The following is a 12,821-nucleotide window of genomic DNA, read 5'->3' as shown; positions in this document are numbered from 1 at the left end:
CAGCTCCCTGCTGAGCAGAGAGCCTGATGCAGGGCTCATCCTAGGACCCTTAGATCATGACATGAGTGGAAGGCAGAGGCTTAACCCACTGAGCAACCCAGGAGACCCTGAACTCTTTTTTAAATGTTTGGTAGAATTCCCCTGGGAAGCCTTCTGGCCCTGGGCTCTTGTATGTTGGGAGATTTTTGATGACTGCTTCAATCTCCTTACTGGTTATGGGTCTGTTCATGTTTTCTATTTCTTCCTGGTTCAATTTTGGTAGTTTATATGTCTCTAGGAATACATCCATTTCTTCCAGATTGTTAAATTTGCTGGTGTATAGTTGCACATAATATGTTCTTATCATTGTTTGTATTTCTTTGGTGTTGGTTGTGGTCTCTCCTCTTTTATTCATGATTTTATTTATTTGGGTCCTTTCTCTTTTCTTTTTGATAAGTCTGGCCAGGGGTTTATCAATCTTATTAATTCTTTCAAAGAACCAGCTCTTAGTTCCATTGATTTGTTCTGTTGTATTTTTGGTTTCTAATTCATTGATTTCTATTCTGATCTTTATTATTTCTCTTCTCCTGCTGGATTTAGGCTTTCTTTGTTGTTCTTTCTCCAGCTCCTTTAGGTGTAGGGTTAGGTTGTGTATTTGAGACCTTTCTTGTTGCTTGAGAAAGGCTTGTAACGCTATATATTTTCCTCTCAGGACTGCTTTTTTTTTTTTTTAAGGTTTTATTTATTTATTTGACAGACAGAGATCACAAGTAGGCAGAGAAGCAGGCAGAGAGAGAGGAAGAAGCAGGCTCCCTGCTAAGCAGAGAGCCCAATGCGGGGCTCGATCCCAGGACCCTGGGATCATGACCTGAGCCAAAAGCAGAGGCTTTAACCCACTGTGCCACCCAGGCGCCCCTCAGGACTGCTTTTGCTGTGTCCCATAGATTTTGAACCATTGTGTTTTCATATCATTTGTTTCCATGAATTTTTTCAATTCTTCCTTAATTTCCTGGTTGGCCCATTCATTCTTTAGTAGGATGCTCTTTAGTCTCCATGTATTTGGGTTCTCTCCAAATTTCCTCTTGTGGTTGAGTTCTAGCTTCAGAGCATTGTGGTCTGAAAATATGCAGGGAATGATCCCAGTCTTTTGAAACTGGCTGAGACCTGATTTAGGACCCAGGATGTGATCTATTCTGGAGAATGTTCCATGTGCACTAGAGAAGAATGTGTATTCTTTTGCTTTGGGATGGAATGTTCTGAATATATCTGTGATGTCCATCTGGTCCAGTGTGTCATTTAAGGCCTTTATTTCCTTGTTGATCTTTTGCTTAGATGATCTGTCCATTTCAGTAAGGGGGGTGTTAAAGTCCCCTACTATTATTGTATTATTGTCAATGTGTTTCTTTGATTTTGTTATTAATTGGCTTATATAGTTGGCTGCTCCCATGTTAGGGGCATAAATATTTAAAATTGTTAGATCTTCTTGTTGGACAGACCCTCTCAGTATGATATGGTGTCCTTCTTCATATCTTATTATAGTCTTTGGCTTAAAATCTAATTGATCTTATATAAGGATTGTCAGTCACCCCAGCTTTCTTTTGAAGTCCATTAGCATGGTAAATTTTTTTCCACCCCCTCACTTTAAAGATTTATTTATTCATTTATTTATTTGACAGCGAGAGAGAGAGAGAGAGATCACAAGTAGGCAGAGAGGCAGGCAGAGAGAGAGAGGGAGGGAAGCAGGCTCCCTGCCGAGCAGAGAGCCCGATGTGGGACTCGATCCCAGGACCCTGAGATCATGACCTGAGCCGAAGGCAGCGGCTTAACCCACTGAGCCACCCAGGCACCCCCCACCTCCTCACTTTAAATCTGGAGGTGTCTTTAGGTCTAAAATGAGTTTCTTGTAGACAGCATATTGATAGGTTTTACTTTTTATCCATTCTGATACCCTATGTCTTTTGATTGGGGCATTTAGCCCATTTACATTCAGGGTAACTATGAATTTAGTGCCATTGTATTACCTGTAAGGTGACTATTAGTGTATATTGTCTCTGTTCCTTTCTGATCTACTACTTTTAGGCACTCTCTTTGCTTAGGGGATCCCTTTCAATATTTCCTGTAGAGCTGGTTTGATGTTTACAAATTCTTTTAGTTTTTGTTTGTCCTGGAAGCTTTTTATCTCTCCTATTTTCAATGATAGCCTAGCTGGATATAGTATTCTTGGCTGCATGTTTTTCTCGTTTAGTGTGCTGAATATATCATGCCCATTCTTTCTGGCCTGCCAGGTCTCTGTGGATAAGTCTGCTGCCAATCTAATATTTTTATCATTGTATCTTACAGACTTCTTTTCTTGGGCTGCTTTCAGGATTTTCTCTTTGTCACTAAGACTTGTAAATTTTACTATTAGATGACAGGGTGTGGATCTATTCTTATTGATTTTGAGGGGGGTTCTCTGCACCTCCTGAATTTTTGATACTTGTTCCCTTTGCCATATTAGGGAAATTCTCTATAATAATTCTCTAAAATATACCTTCTGCTCCCCTCTCTCTTTCTTCTTCTTCTGGAATCCCAATTATTCTAGTGTTGTTTCATCTTATGGCATTACTTATCTCTTGAATTCTCCCCTCGTGGTCCAGTAGTTGTTTGTCTCTCTTTTGCTCAGCTTCTTTATTCTCTGTCATTTGGTCTTCTATATCACTAATTCTGTCTTCTGCCTCATTTATCCTAGCAGTAAGAGCCTCCATTTTTGGTGATTGTACCTCATTAATAGCTTTTTTGATTTCAACTTGGTTAGATTTTAGTTCTTTTATTTCTCTAGAAAGGGATTTTATATCTCCAGAGAGGTTTTTTCTAATATCTTCCATGCCTTTTTCAAGCCTGGCTAGCAACTTGAGAATCATCATTCTGAACTCTAGATCTGACATATTACCAAAGTTCATATTGATTAAGTCCCTGGTCTTCGGTACTGCTTCTTGTTCTTTTTTTTTTGTGTTGAGTTTTTCTGCCTTGTCATTTTATCCAGATAAGAATATATAAAGGAGGGAATAAAATACTAAAAGGGTGGTAAGGACCCCTGGAAAATGTGCTTTAACCAAATCAGAAGAGACCCCAATTTGTGGGGGGTAGAAAGGGAGTAAAAGGAAGTTCAGGAAAAAAAATTTAAAAAGTAAAAAATATATAAAAGAAAAGATATATATTAGACTGGTGAATAGAATAGTCACCGACTTAATTTTGCGAGTATTTTGGTCTCTTAGAAGAAACTACCTCCCAAAATCTTAAAGAATGAAATTTTTATATATATGTGTATACACACACACACACACACACAGAGAAAATAAGAGTAAACACAATGAAGGGATGGAATATGACTATAAAGATGAAAATTAAAAAAAATTTCTAAAAAAGGAGTTGATAAGTTAAGTTGGTTGGGAGAATAAAGAAAAAGAAAGTGGAGAGAATTTGCTCAGGTTGGAGACTAGAACAAAGCCCTGTGCTAGATTTAGGGTATATTTTGATCTGTTAGAAGAAGTTGTATCCCAGATATTTTTAGAAGAAAAAACTCTATGTGTATACAAAAAATAAAGTTAGATACAATGAAGGATAAAATATGACTATAATAATGAAGGTTCAAAAAGATTTTTTTATGAAAGGTATTGTTAAGATAAACTAGTTAAAAAAAGTTAAAAGATTAAAGAGTTAAAGTTAAAAAAATTTTAGCATAAGAAAAAAATAAAAATAAAATTCAAAAACATTAACTTTGCAAGACTAAAGAATCATGGGGAGAAAGCCATGAATTCCATGCTTTGCTTTTCTCCTCCTCTGGAATTCCGCTGTTCTCCTTGGTAAGTGAACTTGCTCTTGGCTGGATTTCTTGCTAATCTTCTGGGTGAGGAGCTTGTTGTAGTAATTCTCAAGTGTCTTTGCCCGAGGCAGAATTGCACTGACCTTACCAGGGGCCAGGCTAAGTAATCTGCTCGGGTTCGCTTTCGGGAGCTTTTGTTCCCTGAATGCTTTCCATAGAGTTCTGGAGGACCAGAATGACAATGGCAGCCTCCGGATCTCCAGCCCAGAGGAGCGGAGAGCTTGGGGCCCAACTCCTCAGTGCACCCTTGGAGAAAAGCGCTCAGTCACTTCCGTCTCCCTGGCATCCAGCTACCCTCCAAGCTCACCCTGCCTGTGACCAAGCATCTCTGTCTCTGGCACACAGCACCTCTTGGAGTCTCCAAACCCAGCAGATCCCTGCGCTCTTCCGGTGTGGTGGGGGTCTCCCTGATCTTGTGGGGTCCCTGCTGAAAGGACAGTGGCTTGACTGTGCCACAGATCACAGTTTAAGGTAATCCCGAGTTGAGAGCTCACTCCTCGGCTCTGTCTCTGTAGCCGGCTTCCCCGCTCTAATACCTGCGAGCTCCGAGACACTCAAGATACCCCCAATCCTTCTGTGATCCTGTGGGACCTAAGACCATGCTGTCCCCGCCGGGGCTTCACCCCAGCTGGCCTCTGGATCGATGTCCCTCAGTGGAACAGACTTTTTTTTTTTTTAAGATTTTATTTATTTATTTGACAGACAGAGATCCAAGTAGGCAGGCTGAGAGAGAGAGGAGGAAGCAGGCTCCTTACTGAGCAGAGACCCTGATGTGGGGCTCGATCCCAGGACCCTGGGATCATGACCTGAGCTGAAGGCAGAGGCTTTAAACCACTGAGCCACCTTGGTGCCCTGAAGCAAACTTTTAAAAGTTCTGATTTTGTTCTCCGTTGCTCTGCTGCTTGCCAGGAGCTGGTCCCTCCCGCTGCAGTCTATCTTCCCATTGCTTTGGATTTACTTTTCTGCAGGTCCTGCCTTTCAGAAAGTGGTTGATTTTCTGTTTCTAGAATTGTTGCTCTTCTTTTCCTGTTGGATTTGTAGGTTTTGGAATGGTTTGATAAACTATCTAGCTGATCTCCTGCTACCTGATGTCATCTCAGCCTGCTACTCCTCTGCCATCTTGACCTATAATCCCCTTTTATTGTTTCTTATAGGACTGGTTTAGTGGTCATGAATTACTTTAGTTTTTGTTTGAAAACTGTCTTCTGTTGTGAGTGATAGCCTTGATGTGTAGTGTATTCTTAGCTACAGGATTTTTCCTTTGAGCACTTCCAATATATCATGCATCTCTCTTCTGGTCTCTCAAGTTTCTGCTGAATTATGAGCTCCATAGCCTTATGAGGTTTCCCTTGAATGTAAGTATCTTCTTTTCTCGCACTGCTTTCAATTTTTCTTTCCTTTATCAGTGCCTTTGCTATTATAATTACTGTATCTGGGTGTGGACCTACTTGGGTTGATTTTTTTCCGGAGTAACTGGCTTCTGGATTAGCTACTATTTCTTCAAATAAATTATCTACCTCTTTTTCTCTCTCTCCTTCTGGGATCCCTATTATCTGAATATTATGCTTGATGGAATTACTGCATTTCCTAAGACTGTCCTCAATTTGCATAATTTTCTGTCAATTAGCTTACTTACTTTCTATTATTCCGTAAGGTCATTAATTTGTTTCTCTGCTTCCTCTAGCCTGCTATTTATTCTGACAGGTATATTTAAAATTTTTTTATTGTGTTCTTCATCTGTGATTTGTTCTTTTTTATCTCTGTTAAAAGTCTCACTGATGTCCTCTCTTATTTTCTCAAGTCAAGTAGGTATCTTCATGATTATTACTTTAAATTCTCTATCTGGCATATTATGTATATCAATTTCCCTTAATTCTTTTGCTGAGGTTTTTCCTGTTTCATTTGTGATACATTCCTGTGCCTCCTCATTTTGTCTAACTCTCTGTGTCTTTTTCTCTGTATTAGGAAAGTCAGCTCCATCTCCTGCTCTTGATGGTAATGGGTTCATGAGGAAGAGATCCTTCAGTGCCCTGCAATACAGTGTCAACTTTTCCCTTAGACTCGATGCTTCAGTATCTTCTGTGTGTATTGGATCTACCCTGCTTTTGAGTCCTGACTGCTTTTCCCACTTTTTCCCCTCTGTCTAGTTGTCTGTAGAGACTGTTTGCTTGTTGTTGGCAGTGTTTGGTTTCTGACTGGGTGGGGTGTGTTTTTACAAGCTCTGTATTGGTGTGCTTGCAAAATGAGATCTGCTGCTATTGACACTGGGATTGAGGTTCTGTAAAACATGCAGTTTGGGAGAGGAGGTGTTGGTAGGGTTTGCCTAGGTCTTCTTGGGGTTGGAGCCCATATCACCAGGATTATGGCAAGTGTGACTGCATGGGATAGTTGGGTAGGGGGAACCCATGGAAGCACTGTAGGCCAGGGCTTAGTGTAAGTATGTTAGTTAGGGAGTGTTGCTGCTATCCTGGTTCCTACAGCTGGCTGTGTGTGGTACCTCTCACCTGCTTTGTTCCTGTTGAGGTCTCCTCATTAATTGTTACTCTCCAGGCCACACTCTCAGATGAGTAAATAATTCTTTGCTGACCCCTTCATTTTTTAAACTGCTGATATTATGCTGTATCTATGCTGGCTGTTTGTCATGCTATATTTTTAAGGGCAGGGACTCCATTTCCTAAGGACCCCCTAGGTCTCCTAGAGCCAAGACCGTTGATTTTTTAAATTCCAGGCTTAAGTCACCCTGGTTGTGAGAACTCAGGAGATTTGGCCCCTCTAAGTTTGAAAACCAAATGTTATGGGGATTTGTTTTCCGTGTGCAAGTTCCCAGTGTAATAGTCTGTTTTTTCTCCTTCTCCAGGCCACCAGCTCCATCTGGAACCTAGTAAATCAGGGTCTGTTTTGCTCTCAAACCACATTTTCACCTTCCTTCCTTCTTTGATAGAGACTCTTTCATTCCTTTAGTTGTGTAGTTTCTTCTGCTATTCTTTGGGATGTTTTCTGGGTTATTTATGCTGATGTGATTTTTATCTAGTTGTATTGGTGGGACAAAGTAAGCTTAGGGTCCTCCTACTCTGCCATCTTCTCACCCTCTCTCTTGAAATAAGGTTATAAGCCATGTGTATATCTGAATATTGGTGGACTGATTTAAGTGATGGAACCATATAGGTAAGTTTCTGATTATTTGCATATATATTTTATTTGTGGTAAAGTAAAAAATTTTGTAGTACACACACTAAATGTTGGTGATTGGGAAGAGAAAAGAAGAAATGAGTTTTACTACTCTTAATAATAATCAGTATACATTCCCTACAAACTTATAAAATGCAATAGGCCTTATATAAATAAATACACAGATATTTTGAAACAAAAAATAACAAAGCTTTTAAACACAAAGTTTGTTTCTGCCACCTTTAAAGGACCCACTACTTTAAAAAAAATGACTTTATAGTTTCTTTACTTGATTGGATATAAGTTTTTGCCATAAAATACTAGCTCAATTTTCATCCAGTTTTCATGTGTAAATTACTGATATCTTAAATTTTAATTTTTGTCTCCAAAGTAGGTATATTTATGTTTCATCTTGATCTGAATGGGGAACATCTCACTAATTACAATATTTTAATTATTATGTAATATGCATATTATGAATTAACGTAATTCTGTCTTTATAAATGAGCAGAAATGAAGAAAATTACACAATTTCTTATACATTGCCAGTGCTTTCCAAGGTTGCTTGCCTTCTACTTGGAAGTTTCCTGAGCTGAAGACTCTATGATGTATATGAATAATAACTCATCACATTTAAAAATATAGTTTCTTCAGAAAGTTCATGTTAACATTGATTTAATTTTTAAAAACGTTTTATTGAAGTACATTTCATATATTATACTTTTCATACATTTGAAGTATACAGTTGAGTGGTTTTTCAGTATATTTGCAGTTGTGGGAAACCATTGCCACAATTTTAGAACAGTTTTGTCATCTCAGAAAGAAATTCTATATACCTTAGGTTTTTAATTTCCTAATCCCCATCTTTTCCCTGTCCCCAAGCAATACCAATCTGTTTTATGACTATGCTTTATGACTCTGTAGCTTTGTTTATTTTGGACATTTCCTGTCATGGAATCATACAATATGTGGTCTTTTGTGAATGGATATTTTACTTAGCATGTTTTCAAGATTCTACCATGTTTAGCATACATCTGTATTTCATTTATTTTTATTTTTATTTATTTATTTTAAAACAACATATTGCAACTTTATTAGATTTTTCTAATTTACTGGCTGTTTGGACTCTACAAAGGCCTTAGTAACCTGTCCCTTCCACATCTTCAGGTGTCACAGTACAGAACACAAAATCTGATTAGATGGCACCAGTCAACCTGTCCAACAGAACTACCGCTAACACCACAGTCATGTAAGGCTTTTATAATAATTCAGCCACAAACATAAAGATACTCAGCATTTTGTGTAGGTTTGCTGCTGCTGCTGTGCAAGACCTCACCCTGGAACAGTTTACCAGACCAGGCCTACTTAATGACAACTCCCCACGGGCGTTTTGTGCAGGTACGGCAGAACTCTGCCTCACGTCTAGAATGAGCAAAGTAGGAAGTCTATGGAAAATTACTTTGAGCCCCTATTACTACACCTCTGTACATGTTCCCTCCTCAACGTGTCCCACTATCCATTCATCTCCCATCTGGAAAGGACGCCATGGGTGCTTTCCAAGTGAGGGTGGTGGTCAGGGTTTTGCTGGGTTCAGGGGAAGGGGATGGATGGTTGGGTGAATGGACAAACTGACAAAAGGAGGAGGGAAATATTTGAACACCTTATTTACTAGAACGCTCTTCATGACTCCGAATATAAACAGGGCTTGCTGTAGAGAACTTCATTCTGCTGGCTACACACTTCTATGACTGAGTTAGGCAGCATCTTGATCTATACCCACCCCCAATACTATAACCTGGGGGACAATCAGGGAGGACAGTGAGACTCCTCCCAGAAGGTAATGTTACAGCCTGGCTTCCGAGAGCAGCAGCCGCCTGCCAACGCCTCGGGAACAGGCAGTTGCAGCTGTGCACTTGGGAGCCTGCGGGTCTGGAGTCTGATGTCTGAGGAGCATTCAGTCCACCTCCATCCCATGAGGGGCAGTGGCATTGGCAGCTGCGGTCAGCGTTCTATCCTTTGATGACAGCAATCGTTCTCAGCTTAATGGCCTTCTTGCTGATTCCAGCATCGTGGCAGGTGTTCACCACGTTTGCCACGTTCTTATACAACTCGGGGACCTCTTCCATAACCAGTTCGGGTGACGCAACACGGATTGCGATTCCCATATCTGCCAGTTTGTCCAAGACATCCTGGAAATCTAAATTACGACGAGATTTTGCCTGGGACAATGCACGGCCCGCTCCATGACAAGTTGTTCCAAAGGTCTCAGTCATGCCCTGCTCAGTACTGGTAAGAACGTAACTACAGGTGCCCATGGTGCCGCCAATGAGCACTGGTTGTCCAGTGAGTTGGTGGTCGCAGTGATGAGGGGATGGTGAGGAGGAAAAGCTCAGGTGGATCCCTTCCTGTGAACCAACAGCGTCCGTTCCTTTCCGTCCACCACGTGCTGCTCTACTTTGGCTATGTTGTGAGAAATGTCATAGATCACATGCAGGTCCAAGTCGTCAGGGGTTGTGTTGAAGACCTTGGCAAAAGCCTGACGGGGTTAGGAACGTCATGGAGGAGCGGTTGACCCAGGTGTAGTTCCCAGCAGCTGCCATCCGCTTCAGGTAGTCCTGACCCTCTGGGGAAGCAATCTGAGCACAAGCCAACTGCCGGTCGTTGACTATAATCTTGTCTCTCTTCATGGCTTTTTCCATAGCTACCAGTGCATCTGTGGCTACTTGATGGCCCAAGCCTCTGCTTCCACTGTGGATCATCACACACAACCTGTCCCTTATGGTCGATGCCCATTTTCTTAGCTGCATACTCGTTGAAAATCTCATCCACAACCTGAATTTCTGCATAGTGGTTGCCTGCTCCCAGGGTCCCCAACCGAGGGAGGCCTCTCTTCTTAGCCAGTGCGGAGACCTTGTTGGGGTTGGCCTGCAACATCCTTCCATACTCCTCACAGTGCTCCTTGTCCTCAGCCCAGGCATAGCCTTCCCTCAGGGACCAGTCCACACCCATCTCCAAGGCCTCCTCCAAGTCTTTGGCACTCATGGGGATAACCCCTTTTGATCCCACGCCGGCAGGAATGTGGTCAAACATAGCCTGGGCGAGCTTCTGCTTCACGAGCTGGACATCACTTTCGTCTAAATTGGTTCTCAGCAAGCGCACACCACAGTTGATGTCAAAGTTGACACCACCTGGGGACACCACTGCTTCAGGGTCATTCATATCAAAGGCTACCATATTCCCAATAGCAAACCCATACCCTGAATGGACATCAGGAAGCCCAATAGATCGATGAACAATCCCAGGCAGGGCTGCCACATTGCCAGTTTGTTTCATGGCTGGCAGGAAGCCACTGACACCACCACCCCGACAGGCATTCCTTCATTCCTCAATCATTAATTTTTCCAGAGCATCATTCACATAGAAAACTCATTCAACCTGCATGTTAGGCATGAAGCCCTTCTTGATTCTCCAGCAATTTTTTTTTTAAATTTTATTTATTTATTTGACAGAGATCACAAGTAGACAGAGAGGCAGGCAGAGAGAGAGAGAGGGAAGCAGGCTCGCTGCTGAGCAGAGAGACCGATGCGGGACTCGATCCCAGGACCCTGAGATCATGACCTGAGCCGAAGGCAGCGGCTTAACACACTGAGCCACCCAGGTGCCCCTCTCCAGCAGTTTTTATTGATCTTTTCCAAGAACTGCAGCTCATCATTATAGCTGCGACTCCTGGTGGCGATAACTCCTGGCTCCCCTGTATTTCATTTATTTTTATTGCTGATTAATTCTGCATTTATGAATATACCATGTTTGTTTATTCTTCATTAGTTGATGACCAGTTGGCCTGTTTCCATATTTTGACTATTATGAAAAATTCTTTTTATATTCTGAATAAAAGTCTCTCTATATATGTATATGTCTATATATATATATATAATTTGCAAATATTTTCTTCAGTTCTGTGATTGTTTCTCTTTCTTGATAGTCCCTTTGAAGAGCAAAGTTTTTAATTTTGATGAAATTCAATTTTTTATTTCAATTGTAGAATATTCATGTGGTTCTTTTTCTCAATGCTTCCTGTCTTTTTACTGATATTCAATATTTGATGTAGTATTGTCATCATACTTTACTTTTTAAATATGATTTTTTTAAAAGATTTTATTTATTTATTTGACAGAGATCACAAGTAGGCAGAGAGGAAGGCAGAGAGAGAGGAGGAAGCAGGCTCCCCACCAAGCAGAGACCCGATGTGGGGCTCAATCCCAGGACTCTGGGATCATGACCTGAGCTGAAGGCAGAGGCTTTAACCAACTGAGCCACCCAGGCGCCCCTAAATATGATTTTTAAAATATATTTATAATGAATGCTGTGAAGGCTTTCTCTGCTAAATCGGACATCTGGATTCTTTCACAGGCATTTTCTGATACTTTTCTTGATGTCTGAGTCATACTTCTTTTCTTTGTATGTCTCATAATTTTATGCTGGAAACTGTACATTTCAGATAATAATTGTAGCAACTCTTGGCACTGCCATCCTCTCTCCCCCATCTGTGGAACTTGTTACTATTATTTGCTGGTGTATTTATGACTGGCTGGATAATTTTAATGTAAAGCCTCTCATGTTGTTTCTTAAGTGGTGCAGTCTTGGGTATGCCCACAGTTTCTGGGTTGACAGTGGTTTACCTGACCACACCAAGCTAAATTCCATAATTGACAACTGATCTGTTTATTGTTTTCAATAACACCTGGATATAAATTGCTTCATACACTAAACCTATCAAATTTCAGTTCCATAATGGGATAGTTTCTGAAGTCAGCATTTGAAATTTTGTAATTTTTTCTGATCCTAGGATGATTTCTCTCATTCTCCTTGGCCTCTCTCCTACACCCCTTTCTCTCAGGCAAACTAGCTGGCCTAGAGTTCAGCTTGTACTTCTAATGAATCTTCCAATCATTGCACAACAATTGCCTTTGACTTAGTGTCTGAGCTATTGTCGTTTTCCAGTGCCCATTATGGTGCTTTGCTCTGACTGAATGAACTAAGAACAACCTGTCAATGATGTAGCCATATCTTCTGCTGAAACATCTTAAAAATCTGGAGAAGTACTATTCAGATAATAAAAATGCACATATAAGGAACTTATCCCCTTTTCCTAGTATTAACATATTTTGCTTGGTTATCATCAAATATTTATAAAATGTTTAATTAAGTTAATATGTGTATTTAGTTTCTCTAATTGAAAGTTATAAATCATTCAAATGGAAAAAATACCAAGGTTTCACCTTGAAAAATGGTTACTTTGTAATTTTGAATGCACCTGAAAGCATATTCTTTCCAGGGAATTCAAAATCTTAATAAAAGAGGTAGGAAAAATTGTGTTTTCAGTATAGAGGGAATCCAGTATGGGAAGAAAGGGTATATTTTTGCATTTCAACATCTGCTTTTATTTAAAAGTCACTTTCAGGTAATTTTGTAGTATATTTACTGATTAAAATTTTTATTAGGTTAAAAATGAATTTGTTGCTATGCTGATAATGTGCATATTCCCAGTAAAGTGTCTAAAACATCTAGACTTATAAGGTGAATTGGAATGATGTACCCCAAATAACAAAGAACATTAAGTTAGCACAAGTTAAATGTCATACTAATGCTTAGAACATTCAAGAAAATTGTCTGCAAGAGTAATAACAGTGGCATTAATACTTAATATAGTATTTTTACTCTCAGTTGATGTTTAAGTAGGCTTAGCAATAACATGCAGCTAAATGTACAATATTTTTATTATTGGTGTCAGTGGTTTTAAGGATGTGTGAGG

General features: G+C 40.2%; 1 pseudogene; it reads right to left on the bottom strand.

Annotated features, from left to right (window-relative positions):
* Nucleotides 1-9,018: 9,018 nt before the first annotated feature.
* LOC123944475 lies at nucleotides 9,019-10,483 on the bottom strand (annotated as a pseudogene).
* Between the last annotated feature and the right edge of the window lie 2,338 nt (nucleotides 10,484-12,821).

Source organism: Meles meles, chromosome 6 (assembly GCF_922984935.1).
Source record: "Meles meles chromosome 6, mMelMel3.1 paternal haplotype, whole genome shotgun sequence".
Taxonomy (NCBI): Eukaryota; Metazoa; Chordata; class Mammalia; order Carnivora; family Mustelidae; genus Meles; species Meles meles.
This window is presented reverse-complemented; position numbering and strand designations above follow the sequence as displayed.